We start from the raw sequence: 19,429 nt of genomic DNA, 5'->3' as shown, positions 1-19,429 counted from the left end.
TTTGATAGGCTATTTTGTACATTCGTTTTCTGTATTTCTTAAAATAATATTTATGTACACTCATTTTAATTTCAGAGAATTAACGAACAACGAGAGTGTATTGATTTAGTATGCAGTAATAGTACGTTAGCTTAGCAATCCATTATTTTATAATTCAAATTTTAACTATGCTCTATTGAATCGTGTTAAAATAAATAAAATATATATGCAATAAATGCAATGCAAAAAAAATTGGTTAATGAGCGAAGCAGATTATATTGCGCTGTTGTAAAATTTGTTCCCTGGATCAAACGGCCTATTTTAATTATGTAATTACTTTATATTTATTTCTAACAGGTACAGCGGAGCGCACGGGTACGGCTAGTAAGTAAATAAATAAATAAATAAGTAAATGAATGAATGAATAAAAGAATAAATAAATAAAATAAATAAATAAATAAAACGTTTCCGGACCCATGTTATATAACATTATTGAATCGGTCGGATCTAAAAGGAACTAAGTCAAAATATGCAGTTTTGGGTTATGCAACAATTTGAACAACGGATGTCATGCGCATCGAACGGTGGAAGAAGGAACTAAGACTTTTAAATATTCTTTTGTGTTCTATAACAAAAATATATATATTTGTGTTATTAGTGGAATACTTTTTGCTCCTCCTGGAAAGTTGTGAAAAGTGACTTAGTTCCTTTTAGCTCCGTTTCATCCTCTACATGTGAGAAATATTCCCTAAAGTTTTGACATTTTTTTTGTTACACCCTGTATAAATAAATATAGAAGCGACCCGTTTTAGAAGCTGAAGGTTAACCGTTCCCAAATTCCGTATTTGCTTGTGGCATTAGCCCCCGTTCCTGCGGCCTCCAATCGGGTCTTGGGATGGCCGAGGTCAGATAAGCGCCCAGAAGGTGAAGAACGCCGCTGCTGGCGCTGGTCAGCTATGGATAATTTGTACGATGAGGGCACGGGCACAGGTCACCGAGAGGAGGGGTACTGCGGGTGGCCGATTGCGCAGGCGGGGTGGTGGTTTGCCCCGGGGCGGCAACTCACACTAGTTTAGTGTGAAACCTACATCCAGCCACCAAAGTGTTCAGTGCCTGCCTGCCTGTCTGCCTACCTTCTGTGCAATCGCTTGGACTATTACAGGATCCTAATGTAAATATTAACGTTATTATCAATTCTTTGTGTGTGTTTAATTGGGCGCCATACTTCCGCAGTCAACTGTTTCTAAAATTATTGAGTAAACTTTATAAGAATACTTTTTAAATATTAAATCAGTAGACATTCGTATCACATATACGTAACTGAAAACTGCTATTTAGTATAAATCTTTATTTAATAAACTAGCCGTACCCATGCGCTCCGCTGCACCCGTTAGAATTCATCATTCAGATTGTTCTTCTCAAAATTGTGAATGTCCCATATTAACCGAATCCTCAGAAGTTAAGTATTTAGGCATTACGATCGACCAACACTTACGATGGAACAAATATATTACACATTTATGCAATAGATTACGTAAAACAATTTATATCTTTGTTATACTTCGGTCATATTTACCAATTAATATTTTACGTCTCATTTATATAGCTTTATTTCAATCCATTCTCCAGTATGGAATTTTAGGGTGGGGAAATGCTTGTAATTGTAATCTCACTCCACTAATACTTATTCAGAAAAGAATTATTAAAATATGCCTTAATAAACCAATTGATTACTCATCCGAGCTTTTGTTTACTGATTTTAATGTTTTGAAAATTAAACAGATTTATTATATTGCCTTATTAATCTTTATACATAGAAATCGTAATAAATTCAAATTGTATCATCATAAATATGGAACTAAAAGATCCGATTTTATACGACTAGAGGAACCAAAGTGTTTCACAAGCACATCTCTGAGCCATGGTACCTACTTTGGTCCAAGGTTATACAATAAAATAATTGATAAATACCCAAATTTGGAAAATTTTTGTATCAGGAATTTCAAAAATAGCGTTAGGAATTTAATTTTTAAAGAATATATATTGATTTAATATGTATATGTATTTGTACGACTTAAATTGTTAAAATTGAAATTGTATTTTTAAATTTAATTTATTCCTGTAATTGTTTTTTTATTTTCTTGACCCAGTTTGTGTCAAATAATTACCTTTGTGTTTATCTTTGTGTTTAGATATCTCCCTGAGCACAAGTTTTTTACTCCTTCAGGGAAGAACTAAGATTGTATTTCTGTCAATGTTATTTTATTAACAATAAACAATAAACAATTCCATAATTAAAATAGGATGTTTGATCCAGGGAACATTCGTGTTTGTTAGAAGGATAAATCGTGTGTATTTTAACACGATTCAATTGAGCATAGTTAAAATTTGAATTATAAAATAATGGATTGCTAAGCTAACATACTATTACTGCATACTAAATCAATACACTCTCGTTGTTCGTTAATTCTCTGAAATTAAAATGAGTGTGTACATAAATATTATTTTAAGAAATACAGAAAACGAATGTACAAAATAGCCTATCAAATTTTCTGTGCATAAGAAGCTATTTTAATCTTACCTGTCCTCGATTTAGTCAGAAGTTACTGTAATAACATTATAGCATTTTGCCCATCTAGAGAAACTACACTTTCCAATGATGAAATAATTAATTATACAAATCGGTTAATTTAGCTTCGGATATTACTTCCTACAAACACAGAAACATCCTCTGTAGGATATGTTTAATGGCTTTCGATTGTTGTTGTCCAAGGCCCCTTATAGACGAAGTCATTTGTTCTTATTTCATTGCACCGTCTTAGATGGCGTTATTTTAATTTTAAAACTCATTTATCTCATTAAATATCAGTCCTATCAAAATTTTGTAAAGAATAAAACTTATCGGAAATCATTTTAAACAAACTTTTGTTATGTAACATTTTTTACAAAAATCAATAATAAGCGAGATATTTCGATTTATTTAATTCAGGCCTCCTTATAACCCCTCTTTTAAATAAAGTACCGTATTTTGAATATCATATAGCCTAAAATCTAAGTTACAACTAACTTAATTTATATTCCAATTTTCATATAAATCGGTTCAGCCATTATCGCGTGAAAAGGTAACAAACATCCAGACAGACATACAAACAAAATTTTCAAAAAAGCGATTTTCGGTTTCAGGACGGTTAATTATATATGTTAGGACCAATTATTTTTGGAAAATCGAAAATTACCAGAAAAATTTCTACTACAGATTTATTATTAGATTGATGGGTTTTATTCCACTAGAAGATTCTTGTATTGAAATGTTTCAGATATATTTATTTTATTTTATAGATTTATTTCTACTGGCAGAGTTCAGGTCAAACAGCCTTCTCTTCCACTCAAGTAGTATAAGAACAATAACAAATATAAAAATGACAGAAATACAGGAATAATATACCATTAGTAATAATAATAATAATAATAATAATAATAATAATAATAATAATAATAATAATAATAATAAGAATATGAAGATGAGTTTAGTTACACGTAATTCTAAAAATCAAACACTTATGGCAATGTGAATCAAAGTAATTGCTAAAATAGTAAAGAAAAGTATGTATTAAAATAAAAATCATATATTAGAAAAATTATATTTTAGGAAAGCTCACAGTCTAACCAGTCTATTTGACAATCGAGTTTTGAAATTAGTAAATGTCTGACAGCACCTTAAAGTGTAAGGTAGTTATAGATCTAGTTTATTTTCTTGAATTGCCACATAAATGAAACACAGAAATAACTTGCCTAGAATGAAACTGCATTTTCTCCAAATTATGAAATATGGAATTAAGGTATGTTTCAGTGCAGAATTTTGCAGGGAATGTGTTAAACTGCTCATTTGGAGTCAAAGTAGAATTTATTTGCCTTCACTTTAGTAATGAAATCACCGTTTGTATTCTAACTGCATTAGTTTTTCGTATTTTCTGACAAATCAGATTTTTGGAAAAAGTGCGTTTGAAATCATTCAATATGTACCCAAAGTAAAAAAATGACTTTCCTTTTCTAGACTAAACACAAAAGGTATTATTTAAAACACAATATATATATATATATATATATATATTTTTTTTTTTTTTTTTTCATTTTATAAATTTCACAGCTTAATGGAATTGTAAACTGGCGTTCATTAGAAATCTCACTATATGTGTATGGTTTCATAGCGACTGTGGTAAATAAAGAATACTTAGGCTATTATGTACGCTAACTAGTATGTGAAACGTATCTTTAACGGACTAATAATATACAAGGCCGCTGTAGATTTCACGTAGGCCTACTCGTTGCGTTCAGTATTTTTTGTACTCAGTCCGTAAAGAGTAAAGTTGTATCTAAAAGTGGTATGAAACTAAAGTATAATCTTACTTTCAATATCTATATCTACTAGTGGCTTGTGCAGCAAATACTGCTGCAAACTAAGTTCGTTAGACGTTCAAATAAAAAATTTTCAGATTTATTTTCAATGAAGAATACTTGTCTTTTTGATAGTTATTTGCTTCCATAATAATGAAACATGCTCCCTCTGAATGGATTTTTTTAGGCCAAATACTTTTTCTTGAACCTATCCAACTTCAGTTTTTTAGTTTCAACGCGAAAACGCAAGTATCAATGTCAGGACGATAGCAGTAGCTATTTCAGGTCATTGTGGATTGTAGGCAAAAGTTAAAAAAAAATGTCAGGTTTGCTAAGCTTTCAACAATAGCATTTTTGTGTAGAACTTGAAATGTACAGCGTAAAATCATTTTATCCTACTAAGAGATCTTGCTGAAATGATCTGGAGACTACAAAATTTTCTAGGCCTCTTATTTTATCAGTAAGTAATACCTTTTGGTCTTTCGTTAGGAACTGTAATTTTTGCGCTCTCTCGAGCCAATACTGAAGACAATGACACATATCAATATCTACACTACACCGCCATTAAGTATATGAAAAATACCCAACCCCACTGGGTTAATAAGTATAAAAATATTTGATTTTTAATAACAATATTATTATCTTACTTAAGTTTTGTAGTTATATATAGCAGCCACTCAGTAAATTATAGAAATGAAGATCTAAATTAAGATATTCTCTACATTTACTTACATAACCACAAAACGTTTCACTTTCATATCATCAATAGAGCATCAATATTATGTACAATTAATGAAAAAATAGATGCATCATAATATTAACTATAATAATATTTAATTTCTAATGGTAATAATGTCATAAAACCACCTCAAGTTTCGTAGATTAGAATATCCAATACACAGCTGTACTCACAAAATTATACACTGCAGAATCAGTTTTTAATAACAAATTGAATTGAGCTCTAAATATGTCGGCAATTTGCAGGTCATGGCCTTCGTGTAATAGCCTATTGTTTATTGTAGTGTGTGTTTTGTTCTGAAATTCAATCAAGTCGGCCGTTATTGAATAAAATTAGTTCTCAAAACTGACAACAGATGGATTTTGGAAAATAGGAAAATTATGTAGAAAAATTGACATTTCACTGAAAACTATTACTTTTCCGAAAAAACTTTAGGTTCCAAGCTTCAAAATTAGGGGTCATTTATTAAAATCCGTTCAGCCGTTTTCCCATAATTTCCATTACCAGTTCAAATTATATATATCTATATATATAATATATAAATTATATATATATCTATATATATATAATAGTTTTCAGTGAAATGTCAATTTTCCTACATCATTTTCCTATTTTACAAAATCCATATTTTGTCAGTTTTGAGAACTAATTAATTGCATTTCAGAATAAAACAAAACATACACTACAATAAACAATAGCCTATTACGGGAAGGCCATGACCTACAGGATTGCTGACATAGTTAAAGTTCAGATGGCTCAGATTCTTTCACATCATAATGCCAATATGTCGATCTTCATTTGTGTAATTTTTTGATAACGTATAAAAAATAATTTACAGGTCTGGTTCTCTGGTCTGTAGTTTTCCGAGTACAGCTGTGTATTGGATATTAAGAACTACAAAACGTAATAATGTTTGATGACATTATTACCATTAAAAATGAAATATTAATTATTATAGTTAAAATGCAACACATAATGGTATACTGATGATAGACTATGAAAGCGAAACCTTTTGGGGTTTTAAATAGACGCAGAGAAAGAATATTTTATATTAGATCTTCATTTCTACAATTTGAGTAACGGCTATATATGTTACTGAAAACTATAAAACTTACATAAGGTAACAATATTGTTATTAAAATTGAAATACTTTTATAGTTATTAATCAAGTAGTGTGGGTCTTTTTCATATATTTAATGGCAGTGAGATATAGATATTTACATGTCTGATTATCTCATTTTCCTTGGTAGTAATTGAGTTATGCTTCCTATTTTAGCTGCGTCTTTAAACTACATCAAAATTAATTTCATATTTCTTAGATTTAATCGAGTAGGTTTGTGATCGCTACCAAAATGTTTATTTGAACGTCTAATGAACTTAGTTTGCAGCATTTGCTGCACAAGCCACTAGTCTATATATATAATTTGAACTGGTAATGGAAATTACGGGAAAACGGCTGATCGGATTTTAATGAGTGACCCCTCATTTTCACGCCTGTCATACAATTTTTTTCGGAAAAGTAGTACTTTTCAGTGAAATGTCAATTTTCCTACGTAATTTTCCTATTTTCCTAAATCCATCTATTGTCAATTTTGAGAACTAAGTATATTGAATCATGGCCGACTTGATTGATTTTCAGAACAGAACACACACTACAATAAACAATAGGCATTTACACGAAGGCCATGACCTGCAGGATTGCCGACATATTCAGAGCTCAATTCAATTTGTTATTAAAAACTGATTCTGCAGTGTATAATTTTGTAAGTACAGCTGTGTATTGGATATTCTAATCTACGAAACTTGAGGTTGTTTGATCACATTATTACCATTAGAAATTAAACATTATTATAGTTAATATCATAATGCATCTATTTTTCATTAATTGTACATAATATTGATGCTATATTGATGACATGAACGTGAAACGTTTTGAGGTTATATAAGTAAATGTAGAGAATATCTTAATTTAGATCTTCATTTCTATAATTTACTGAGTGGCTGCTAAATATAACTACAAAACTTAAATAAGATAATACTATTGTTATTAAAAATCAAATATTTTTATACTTATTAACCCAGTGGGGTTGGGTCTTTTTCATATACTTAATGGCGGTGTAGTGTGGATAATGATATGTGTCATTGTATTCAGTATTGGCTCGAGAGAGCGCAAAAATTACAGTTCCTAAGGAAAGATAAAAAGGTATTACTTACTGATAAAATAAGAGGCCTAGAAAATTTTGTAGTCTCCAGATCTTTTCATCAAGATCTCTTAGTAGGGTAAAATGATTTTACGCTCTACATTTCAAGTTCTACATGCAGCAGCTATACGAAAATGCTATTGTTCGAAAGCTTAGCAAACCTGACATTTTTTTAACTTTTGCCTACAATCCACAATGACCTGAAATAGCTACTGCTATCGTCCTGACATTGATACTTGCGTTTTCGCGTTGAAACTCAAAAACTGAAGTTTGATAGGTTCAAGAAAAAGTATTTGGCCTAAAAAATCCATTCAGAGGGAGTATGTTTCATTATTATGGAAACAAATAACTATCAAAAAGACAAGTATTCTTCATTGAAAATAAATCTGAAAAAAATTTTATTTAAACGTCTAACGAACTTAGTTTGCAGCAGCATTTGCTGCACAAGCCACTAGTATGCTATAATTTTAATAGAACAACAGGAAAAAAGTTGGTAGGAAAATTAAAATTTCACGATACCGTACTATAATATTGTACAACATATAAAATATGGACATTGCGATAGTTGTTTTCTTTACAGTCCGCCAAGGTTTAATAAACTAGTGTGAGAAATGTAGTTTTACCAATTTAAGGGTTAATTTCCTGTTGTTAGTGTTGTGGAGGCTATATGAAGAAGTTATATTGGCACGCCATAACCTGCTTTTTATTAAAATGTAATGTAGATATCAATTTTATAAAGGCGGCTACTTCAATAATGTGCTATCGTGGTTACGACAAATTCAATCCGTAAAGTGTTCAGAACTTTACAGGATTGATTCGGACTATTTTTTTAGTTGGTTATTTAACGGCGCTGTATCAACTACTCGGTTATTTAGCGTCGAAGGAAGTGGTGATCGCGACATGGTATTTGGCGAAATGAGACCAGGGATTCGACATAGATTACGTAACATTTGCCTTACGGTTAAGAGAAACCTCAGAAAAAAACCAACCAGGTAATCAGCCCAAGCAGGAATCGAACCCACGCCCGAGCACAACTCCGGATCCGCAGGCAAGCGCCTCAGCCAACTGAGCTACGCCGGTGGCTTTGATTTCTATAATAGTTCATTTTACGGACTTTGCTTTTTAATATAAATATTAATATAGTCTCATCGCTCTTATTTCCGGCAGCCAATCACGTTGCAGGTCGGCTACATTTAAACGTGTGCATCTTGTGATTCGCTGATGAAGATAAAGAAGGCTCGATAAATACTTAATATAATCGCCCGCCATTTTGGCTCGTTCGTTGGCGTTCGCAGAAAGCACACGAGGACGTTATTTGCCGCTCAATTATTTGCTGAATTACAGTGCGTTTATTTAGGAGCTACGAGATGATAATGTTTAACGGTGTAGCAAATAGATCCCTCGTCCAGTAGCTCAGCAACGAAAGAACAAAAATGGCGAACGATACTACCTACCTAGACTTTACATTCTATGACGAAAGCAATGAGGAGGAGTCACGCCGGGAATATCAGCGTCGCGACTTTTTTTTATAGTAATTATACTATTGTTGAATACACTACATTATATTCGTCTAACAAAAATTTGTAGGATTTGCTTACTACTTCAACAGTTACTGTTGTTATGGCTAGGAAATGGCTTAATGTTGACGGATTTTGTCTAAATATGAATAAAACACAGGAATTTTTTTTTGTGCACCATATACCTATCCTATACAGTTTCAGTTACTAGAAATTGGAACTCGCTTCCGAGTGATATAAGGGGTTGTTGGACAATAACTTCATTTAGGTCAAAATTACATAAATTCTTACTTAACAGATGAATTGCTGATTAATATGTGTTACTTATAATGAAACTAACATCTGTCCATTCTTATTATTATTATTATCATTAATTTCTCTAAATAGATTTACAAAACCTCTAATGGCAATTACATTAATATTCTCATTATAGAAATAGAAATATATGTATTCTCCCTGTAACATAGTCCTAGTAAGGTTATATTAAATTAAATTTTCATCATTTTACTAGCTATTTCAAATATTAAGTTAATTATAATTCATTGAATTAAATTAGCTCATAAATTAAGTTACTACTTTACCTTATAGATTTATCTAAATTTAAATAAATGTGTAGTGAAGAATATTGCTGGAGAACCTTTTAAGTGTAGAGTAAATATTTGTAATTTAAATTTATGTATTGTATTGATTAAGGCTGGTTGAGTGGAAGAGAAGGCCTTATGGCCTTAACTCTGCCAGCGAAAATAAAACATTATTATTATTATTATTGGTTTATTATTATTATTATTATTATTATTATTGGTTTATTATTATTATTATTATTATTGGTTTATTATTATTATTATTATTATTATTATTATTATTATTATTATTATTATACCTGAAGTTGAATAACAGGCGATGTCCCCATCTGTTTATCTTCTTGGAAGAGGCAGTAGGCCTACTTCCATCGGCCCGCATCTATCGCTTCCTCGGCGTTCCTACATACACACGTCAAAACAGACAGTAACACACCACCGTTTTTCGGTAATCGTTCCTTGCGCGAGCCTACATCCTGAGGGTACGGAAAACTGTAACACATAGCTTCTTGATTATATGAAAAATAATACAGTCAAACTCTACCTCCAAATTCGAATTGTTATTACACGACAAAACACATGAAATTGACAGAATGTGACGGATTGACACTTGTAGAACTGCACTTCCGGTGTAAAGAATGGGTGCTCCCTTTCATAAAAATTGAGCTAATTAATTAACCAAATATCTTAGATGATGAAAGGTGAGTGGAACGGAGATAAATTCTCTCCGGCACAGGGATTTGAACCCGGGTCTTCAGCTCTATGTGTTTACGCTCTATCCACTAAGCCACACCGGATTCTCATCCCGATGTCGGACCGAATCCTCTCAATTTAAGTTCCACCTCTTGGGTTCCCTCTAGTGGCATACCCTCATGCACTGCGTCATAGATGTATGACAGTGGCACAATGTCCATACATTTGCAGAGGTGCACTCGTTAAGAGTGACTAGGTGGCCGGGATTCGACGGAGTAAGCGCCGTCTTAAATCATTAAGGGTGCTATTCATAGACATTTAGCTAGCCCGCGCTACGAGCGTGCTAAACTAGCCCCGGCTATCGACTGATTACTTGTACAGGATTCATATCATAGCATATCGATAACACTGGTTTATGAATACGAAAAACGTTAGTTCGCTTATCATCCACCGGAAGCCCGCGCTAAGAATGTCTATGAATATGGCCCTACGTGATTATTTTTCGCATGTTATATATTATTAAGATGTACCGCAGCACATATATTTCCGTGCAGATATTTTGCTTCATCATATGATGACGCAGAATATCTGCACGGAAATATCATATGTACTTCGGTACATCATAATAATATATATATATATATATATATATATATATATATATATATATTAGAGACAAAACTTATATATTTAAAAAATTAGAAAGTTCAAGTTTTCAGACGACATAAAAATAAAAACAAATTAAATTTTTGAAGTAAAATTAAAAATCAAGGGTACATGTGTATAGGATAGTAGTAGGTTTATTTTTCCTAGCAGAGTTAAGGCCAGGCAGAGTTAAGTATAGTCCGCGTCACCGTTTTTGGCGTGTGAAATAAGTAATGGGAACGTTAAGTGCGAGTGTTTTACATTTGCCGCAGTCTGTCTGACAACTGTGTTTGGCAAATGGCTGATGTGACGTGTATAGAAAGTGGTACCATTCTCAGCTGCACTAGCAACATGCTCACAAACTGAGCACTATATATCTAGGACACACGCCAAAAACGGTGACGCGAACTGTACCTCAATCTATGATTACTAAATAGGTTAACAATTATAAGCATAGAAACGAAGTACAAGTAAAGGTTCTGACGCTGAGATTCAAGTTCAGCGCTTAGTTGCTAACATTTCCCATTGTGTGGGAAGTAGTGTATGTACCGACAGAACAATTACTTATTTTAATGTAGTAATAGTAGTCTAATGCATTTAGTGTAACACGAATCACGCAATACATGATCTGTTACCACTGAATGGACCCCGTGACATGTTTTTCCATTAAGAGAAACAAGAAAGCTGATATTTCATATGTATATACATTGTAACGGTGTTTTAACTTTGTCGGCGTCGTCTTTATTAATCTAGAGCAGCGGTTCCCAAAGTGTGGGTCGCGACCCTTCGGGGGTCGTGTGAAGAGCAGAGGAGAGTCGCGACACGGTTTACAAAATAAAACAAAAAAACCCTTATTAACAGCACATTTATTTTGTACTTAGAAATTGTTTAATCTTGAACATAAAAATAAAAGGAATGTTTCAGTAGCTCTGTAAAAATAGTACATTATGCAACGAGCGCAAGCGAGTTTCATAATTTTCATACGAGCTGCTTAATTACCATTATAGGCGAGTTTCATACGACTTTTTATGCTCGACCATATTTCTAACTTGATATTATTAATTTTCTTTGTATCTGACCTTGACCAATGTCCCGTATGTTGTGAGATGTGCGCAGACGCGAAAGTATTGATTTTTTCCGAGGAACAGATGTCCACATTGACCTTGCTAGGCCATAAGAACCTACAGAGATAACATTGAAATTAAATTAGACATTGAAAAACGAGATGACAAATTGAATTTATTTGAATATTATTTACAATTAACGCTAATTATTATAGTAACAGAACATAACCTTCTGCGACAGTATTGGATTTCCAGCCTCCGTGACTTTCCGCTAATTCTCTTTCGATTGCACATCCGAGAATAATCGATACTTGCGGTTTTATAACGGTAGAAAGCTGACCTGTCATTGGCTGAACAGTTGTAACCTGAGTCGTTATTGGCTGAAAGACCTGACCTTTAATGAGTAGGTATACTTTAATGACATGTATTTAAAGTCTGCTACCAGGTGTATAATTACTACATTTCGGCATGGTCGAGCATAAAAATATTTAATGCAGTAACTATGCCTGTTTTTGAGATGGTAGCTTCTCAAACTCTATATTCGACACACGCACGCACGCACACACACATACACACACACACTACAGACACACTAATCTAATCTCAACAAATAGATCAATTTCAGAACACACACACTATTTGACACAACTCTTCATTACACGAACGCACCCACACAACAGGCAGCGAAGTTGAGATAGCGCCGAGATCTAGTAGGCTCTGAGGATGGTGTCAAGTAGCACCGAAACAGCTGTAAGCCGCACATGCTTACGTAATTAACACGAGTAAGATCGCCATTTAACCAATTATTTAAAAAATTTCTTATAATCTCGAGGTATTCTTACATTCTTTCGATCCAAAACTGGTCAAAACTCTGCGAAAAAAGTATAGTTTGACTATTCCATCAATAGGTACATATTTCAGTGAGTCTTAACTGTATTGCCGCAAAATCAAACTCAATATTTGTTGTAGCCTATCACAAATTTTCCACGAGTTCTTTAATACACTGTAATGAATAGAATTTATTTCTATCAAGCAGTGGCGGCTCCTGCATATTTCTTAAGAGGAGGAAAGAAATTAACAGCACTAAATGACACCTTCTTGAATGAAACATGCTACAAATTAGCCTACATGCATACATGTAAGACCAGATAGTGTTGGGGTTGGCCTTCCCTTCTGTATAGCAATAATCTGTTCTTGTAAACTGAGTTTCCTAAATTGTCCAAAATATATTATGATTTCACTTGCATTAATTGTTGAATAATTGCACAAATTAACAATTACAAGGAAATTCACAACCTCGTAGCATTTTTCGAGCACACTACAGCATCACACTTGTTGGAAGAGACTAGCTAATAATTCGTAACCGGAACCGTTTTACGGAAATGGAAATGGGAATGGGAAATAATCTGAGGAAAGCGAGAACACTGTACCCACCCACGTGGTCTGTGTTGCCACATCAACATTTTACAAGTTCAGTATCACATACTTTTGAAGAATGTCAGTTCTTGTAAAGTAATACTATCATTATTGTTCAAAGCTGCCGGTGGCCGATTAATTTTTTATGTTAAAAATGATGTAGTTTGGAGTACCTACTTTCAGTTTCAAATATATTTGTACAAAACTGACAACTTGGCTGTTGCCCTGTCTAGTAAACAATGAATAGAAGTGAATTTCAGGGACCAACTACGTAGAACTACTTCCTCTTTGTTTTACATAAACCCGACTTTAAATTTCAAATATCCACGAAAGTTTCAAACCATGAATAGTAGCCTATATAAAGTGCAATAAATAATATTTTTGATTTATAATTTAAAAAAAAAAGTTTACATGGTGTCTTTCATAGCGTTGCGTTAAAACTGTTTTTGTTGTGTCTCCTCCTAGATGTATTATAGTCCGGTTGAATGCAACATCGTTAGATGGCAGCGGTAGCGAGCTTGCTGCACGACCAGTCGGTTTCTATTTCCCGCCCATGACTGATTCAGAGGAGGATCTCCTCCCTTTCCGTTCATTTACTTGGTATAAAACTCTGCCTCTTTCTCTGGCCGCTAGTGCGCTGTTGTCTATGTGTGTTAACTGCAGTAGAGGAGGAATGGAGTGCCTTTCCTCCACACAGACAATCTCGCATCTTTCTCACAGTTTTCTACAGCACATGAGCGCGTGTCGTTTAAAATTCGATCAACCGAGTTTTTCTTATAGCTGTGAACTTAAAAATTATCGAATCTTCCTCGAATTTCAAGGCACATATTTTATTTGGTATTTACTTTCAAAAGAAGAAAATGTGAGGAGGACGTTCCTCCCTTCCTTCCCCGAGGAACCGCCACTGCTATCAAGTGAAGTAGACCAGAAATCAAGCTTTCTTATAAATCACTCGAGGATAGCTATCTATAACTTTTATTATGTCAACATCTTGACCTTGCAAACTATTGCTCAAAGTGGTTTAAGTGTTCGAAAAATATATCAGCAAGTCACACGGACCTAAGAAACCAAAGAGAACTGGAAAATAGTTTTGCATATTATTATTATTATTATTATTATTATTATTATTATTATTATTATTATTATTATTATTATTATTATTATTATTCCGATTTCTCGTTTTGCATTTAACGGTACATTGGAAGTTGTGATAATTTTCGCTCGTTCAAATTAATTATAATTCGAAATTAGTCTATAACTTACTGTATTTCCAAATTAATTACAACAAATTCGGACTGTCTGTAAATAGCAATCAGTTCTGGTACGGTACATTAGAAGTTGGGTGGAATTCACTGATTTTGAATAAAATTGTCGTTTTTGAATATAAAAGGATTTTGTTTTTCCTGAATGGAATTAAATACCGGTACGGCATTGGGGGGCAGCGGGTGTCTTGCCCAAAAGTGGGTCGCAACTTGAAAAAGTTTGGGAATCACTGGTGTAGAGTACATGGATTCGGTTCTTGAAAGGAAGTTGAGATATTTATTCTTTCGTTTTTCATATCATAGTTAATGAAAACCAGAAACAATTTAGGCAATCCACGAACAAGCGTATTTCTTACATAAACATTATGTTCCCTTTCTTATAACAGGGGACACGATATCAAAGCTTTAAATCAATTATTTAAAGACGCAATATCATTTTCGCGATTAATTTGCATCATTAAATTTGACGATAGCAAAATTATACAGGATGAGCAGTAAATAATGTCATTAATTTCAGGTGGTTATTCTTTGAGATATTAAAAAAAGCATTTAATGCAATTCTGTTCGCTTTTACTTCCTTTCCGAGATAAAAATTGTTTTATATGAGGCATTCCATTGTGTGTTTTGGGAAAACCATTGATTTAATTCCCAATATGCTCAGTTTTGCTGATGATATGGCGTTGTTAGCAGAAGAGGAGGTGATATTAAAGTATATGCTACTGGAGCTAAATGACAGCTAGACGAAGAACATGGTTATCACAAGAAAAATAAAGAAGGTAAATTTGCGAATTCTAAATGAGGCAGTAGAGCAAGTGGACAGCTTCAAATTCTTGGGGTGTACTATAAGCAGTAACATGAGCTGATGCCAGGAAGTTAAGAGGAGGATAGCAATGACAAAGGAAGCTTTCAATAGAAAAAGAAGCATCTTCTGCGGATCTCTGGAAAAAGAAATAAGGAAGAGACAAGTAAAGTGCTTTGTGTGGAGTATAGCATTGTACGGTGCAGAAAAATGGACATTACGACGAAGTGAAGAGGAGCGAATAGAAGCATTTGAAATGTGGATATGGAGCAGGATGGAACGTGTGAAATGGACAGACAGAATAAGAAACGAAGCTGTGTTGGAAAGAGTGGATGAAGAAAGAATGATGCTGAAACTGATCAGAAAGAGAAAAAAGGAATTGGCTGGGTCAGTGGTTGATAAGAAACTGCCTTCTGTAGGATGCACTGGAAGGAATGGTGAACGGGAAAAGAGTTCTGGGCAGAAGAAGATATCAGATGATAGACGACATTAAGATATGAAGATTCCACTGCAAGAATGATGGATGTCATTTGGAATACATTTCTCAGGAGAAGCAATTGAAAGTTTGAAATGCCTAGTGCTCAAAGCTTAACTGTGATTTACGATCATTACTGGACAATGACTATCAGTGTTAATGCCATATAACTCTCTATGTACATTCTATATGTCTTAAGCTATGCATTGACAGTCTTGGTTCATTTTCGATAAGAAAGTGACATCCATCATTCTTGCAGTGGACTCTTCATATATGGATCATACGCGGAGACTAAGAGGAAGGCAGAAAATATAAAATACTGGAGAATGCTGGCTTTGCAGTGGAAGACCTGCCCTTGGGCAGAACACTATGAATCAATGAATACTCAGTATTTTAAGAGAGCAGTGTATTATGATAATAAATTACTAAAGGAATTTCAGTTTTTTCCTTTAAATGTGCAGAAATTTGATCCGAACGTAACTTTGAAAAATCCCTTTGCAGTCTATATTATGAGGGGTTCATGTTTCCGCACCATAAAGTCAACTATATCTAAATGAAGAAGGACTTAAGTCCGCTCCATCGTTTATAATTATGTTTGAATTATGTAGTTTAATTGTTTTGCAGGATAAAAACAATTGTGTAAAATGTTACAGTTTATTTAACTTATAAAACCATTTTTTATGAAGTTCACCCGCGGGTTAGGACGACTCTTTGCACGTCGGCCATACTGAGGCCTATTGTGCACCCCGAAGTGTATGGGATGAATGAGGATGAGGTGTACCAGCCCACCGGCCGCATGTGATCCCTCATTCGCTCACCCAATGGGGGTCTCCTACCCTCCCCCGCTCTAAGCTCAAACCGCCAAGTGACCAAGCAGCACAGGATCCATTTCAACGGCCCTTCCAAGGTGTCGAAGCGCCCTTGGAAGTACTCTTAAGGAACGAATCCTGGCAGAGATATTGCGGAAGCCTGGGAACTCAGGAACGGTTGTAGAGAGGACGTCCCCTGCCGTAAGCGGATGAAGACATGCGTCTTGACCTGAATATGGCTATTGAATGAGATGAGAAAGATGAATGATATGATATGAAAATCTAAATTATTTTTCTACACGGAAGAGGAAGGGAAAATTGGCTGTAGCAATGAAAATTCCAACCTGGCAATTGCCTAAGTAAGTGTGGAAAACCACGGAAAAACCACAGTCAGGTTGATCGATCCGGGAATCGAACCACGGACCTCCCGAATGCGAATCCCACGAGATATGCACGAGCCAACTCGCTCAGTTGCAATTTGAGCAATCCGAAAATGTGTTGTTTCGAAATTATACCTGTATAATCACGTTGAAAATTTAGTATGTTAAGAGTTTTGGAAATAAAAATATCATAGGGCCGTATTCATAGACATTTTTAGCGCGGGTTTCCGGTGGATGATCAGCGTTTTTCGTATTCATAAACCAGTGTTAGTGATAGGATATGATTCGAATTCTGTACAAGTAACCAATAGATAGTCGGGGCTAGCTTAGTACGCTCGTAGCGCGTGCTGCGAAATGTCTATGAATAGCACCCTTAATTTCTAAAATACCGGTAGGCCTATACGATTCTCAGAATATTAGTCTTTATGTTAAAAATGACTTATTGCGAGTTTATATTGTATCTGTATTCTGTGTATAAAATTAGAATTAATATAATATGTTCTGAATTTATGAGATATAGTTTAACGTTATATTAAAAAAACTGGGTATGATATAAGTGGGTGTACAGAGGTCAAGAGATAAAAAATCTTCCAATACAAATTAAATTATATATGTATATATTGATTCGATGCTGAAACTGATCAGAAAGAGGAGAAGGAATTATATTTCCGTTGGGTTTTACTTTGTTTATAGTTTGATTTTTCTATTACTTTATTTCTATTTCTGAAGGTGTGGAAGAGAAGGCCTAATGGCCTTAACTACACCAGAATATATATATATATATATATATATATAAATTTAAAACAGCAGTTTAACGTCAATCACACGATGAAATGTTTTCTTTTCGGTGCCTGATTTACAATTGTTTTAAACTGAGTTAACCCTGGCAGGCATTTGGCTAAGAAGTTAATTAATTAATTAAGTGACGTTAAGTAAAGATTCATATTTATGGGCGAGGAAAGCTAAGTAAAGACAATTCGTTTTGGTTGTGTATCGTTAGGTTTCCGAGATTTCCGAAAATTTAATAACCAGTTTAATTAAAAATAGAAGCAGAAAGGAAAACCCGGACAACGCCGGGTGCTTTCAGCTAGTATCACTATAACAGTACTGTTGTTATTTATTGTCCGAAGACAGGTCTGCACCCCACAAGGATACCAATACAGCAGCACTTATGAGGCAACTAGGTCAGGAGATAATTAGGTAGAGTGGCCACTCCTTTCCTCCCCTCCATTGCATACGTCGTTGATTAGCTACATATTACACTAATCAGACTTCAGATGTATATAAATTGTTCTACCTCTGACACATATCGTCAAGTGAGATGTACTGCCTGATAATAGATATACATATCAGCTAGAACCCCAATCAGAGGATCACAACAGTACTATTATTATACTTATTCTGGTCCTTTATCCTATCATTTGATTTTATGAATTTCATCTTACACTTCCGATATGGAATTAAACTGTGCTACATCAGCAACATTCCAAGCATCTGGGGTATTACTTAGTAGCAAATACAAGCATTGAAAACCACCTAAAGCATAGACAAATTAAATGAACCTGTTTTCGAATTAAGATTCTTCACGGACCGGGAAGGAAATTAAAGGTTAGTCATTGACCTTTAAGGTCGAGGGCACAGTTTCGTGAAATTCTGCACGACCGCAGGCCAGTACCTCAAGATTACTAAGCCAAAGATGGATGGGAAAGCTGTGGATCGACATGCCGGGGCGAGAGGCTATAATTACCGTGCTCCACTTACCTACTGTAGGACATGAGAACCCATTCTGCAAGTTTTCTCCACTCCCTGTCGGTTCTCATCCTCGGAGATATTCACAGGCTCAGTAACACGAGCTGAGATTGGATTCCACTTCTGTAAATAAATTCAAGAGTTTATATTACTTATATGACCAGCCTCGTGGTCTCGTGGTGTGAGCTTCTGACTACATTTCATGAGGTTCTGATTCGATTTCCGGTTCCTATGATCGTCCATGGCCTGGAATTTAGGTTAAATTTAGATTTAAGGTAGCCTATACATCGACTCTATGTCATATTTCTTCAAAATTTTGGTAAATAATGTTTTTTCCTCATCTGAAAGCTCATTTCTTAGTTTTCAAAAATATAATAATAATAATAATAATAATAATAATAATAATAATAATAATAATAATAATAATAATAACAACAATAATAATAATAATGATAACAATAATAATAATAATAATAATAATAATAATAATAATAATAATAATGGCTTTATTTAACCTTCTCTTACACTCAACCAGGATTAAAACTTGCTTACATAGTTGAACATAAAACTGGATCAGAATTAAGTAATTACATATTGATACAATTTAGGTACAGTACATAATGAGATCAAAAGAGGTAGTTACATAAAAATTTACCTCATAAAATAAAAATAAACATAGTGGAATACATATTAATGTTGTTAGAATCAAATTCGAATCACATAAAAAC

General features: G+C 33.9%; 2 protein-coding genes across 4 annotated transcripts in view; one reads left to right on the top strand and one right to left on the bottom strand.

Moving 5' to 3' along the window:
- Window positions 1-19,429, bottom strand: part of LOC138698523 (uncharacterized) — a 598,444-nt gene that overhangs the window by 127,948 nt on the left and 451,067 nt on the right. For all 3 annotated transcript variants that reach the window (XM_069824513.1, XM_069824512.1, XM_069824514.1), the window contains one exon: window positions 18,714-18,824. The gene's annotated coding sequence lies outside the window, so the exon portion shown is untranslated. The remainder of the gene's footprint in view (window positions 1-18,713; window positions 18,825-19,429) is intronic.
- Ir76b (Ionotropic receptor 76b) overlaps window positions 1,063-19,429 on the top strand; it is a 158,201-nt gene continuing 139,834 nt past the window's right edge. The window contains exon 1 of the mRNA XM_069824517.1: window positions 1,063-1,150. The gene's annotated coding sequence lies outside the window, so the exon portion shown is untranslated. The remainder of the gene's footprint in view (window positions 1,151-19,429) is intronic.

This window comes from Periplaneta americana, chromosome 4, assembly GCF_040183065.1.
Source record: "Periplaneta americana isolate PAMFEO1 chromosome 4, P.americana_PAMFEO1_priV1, whole genome shotgun sequence".
In the NCBI taxonomy this organism is placed as follows: Eukaryota; Metazoa; Arthropoda; class Insecta; order Blattodea; family Blattidae; genus Periplaneta; species Periplaneta americana.
Note: the sequence above shows the minus strand (reverse complement) of the source record. Positions and strands in the feature narration are given on the sequence as shown.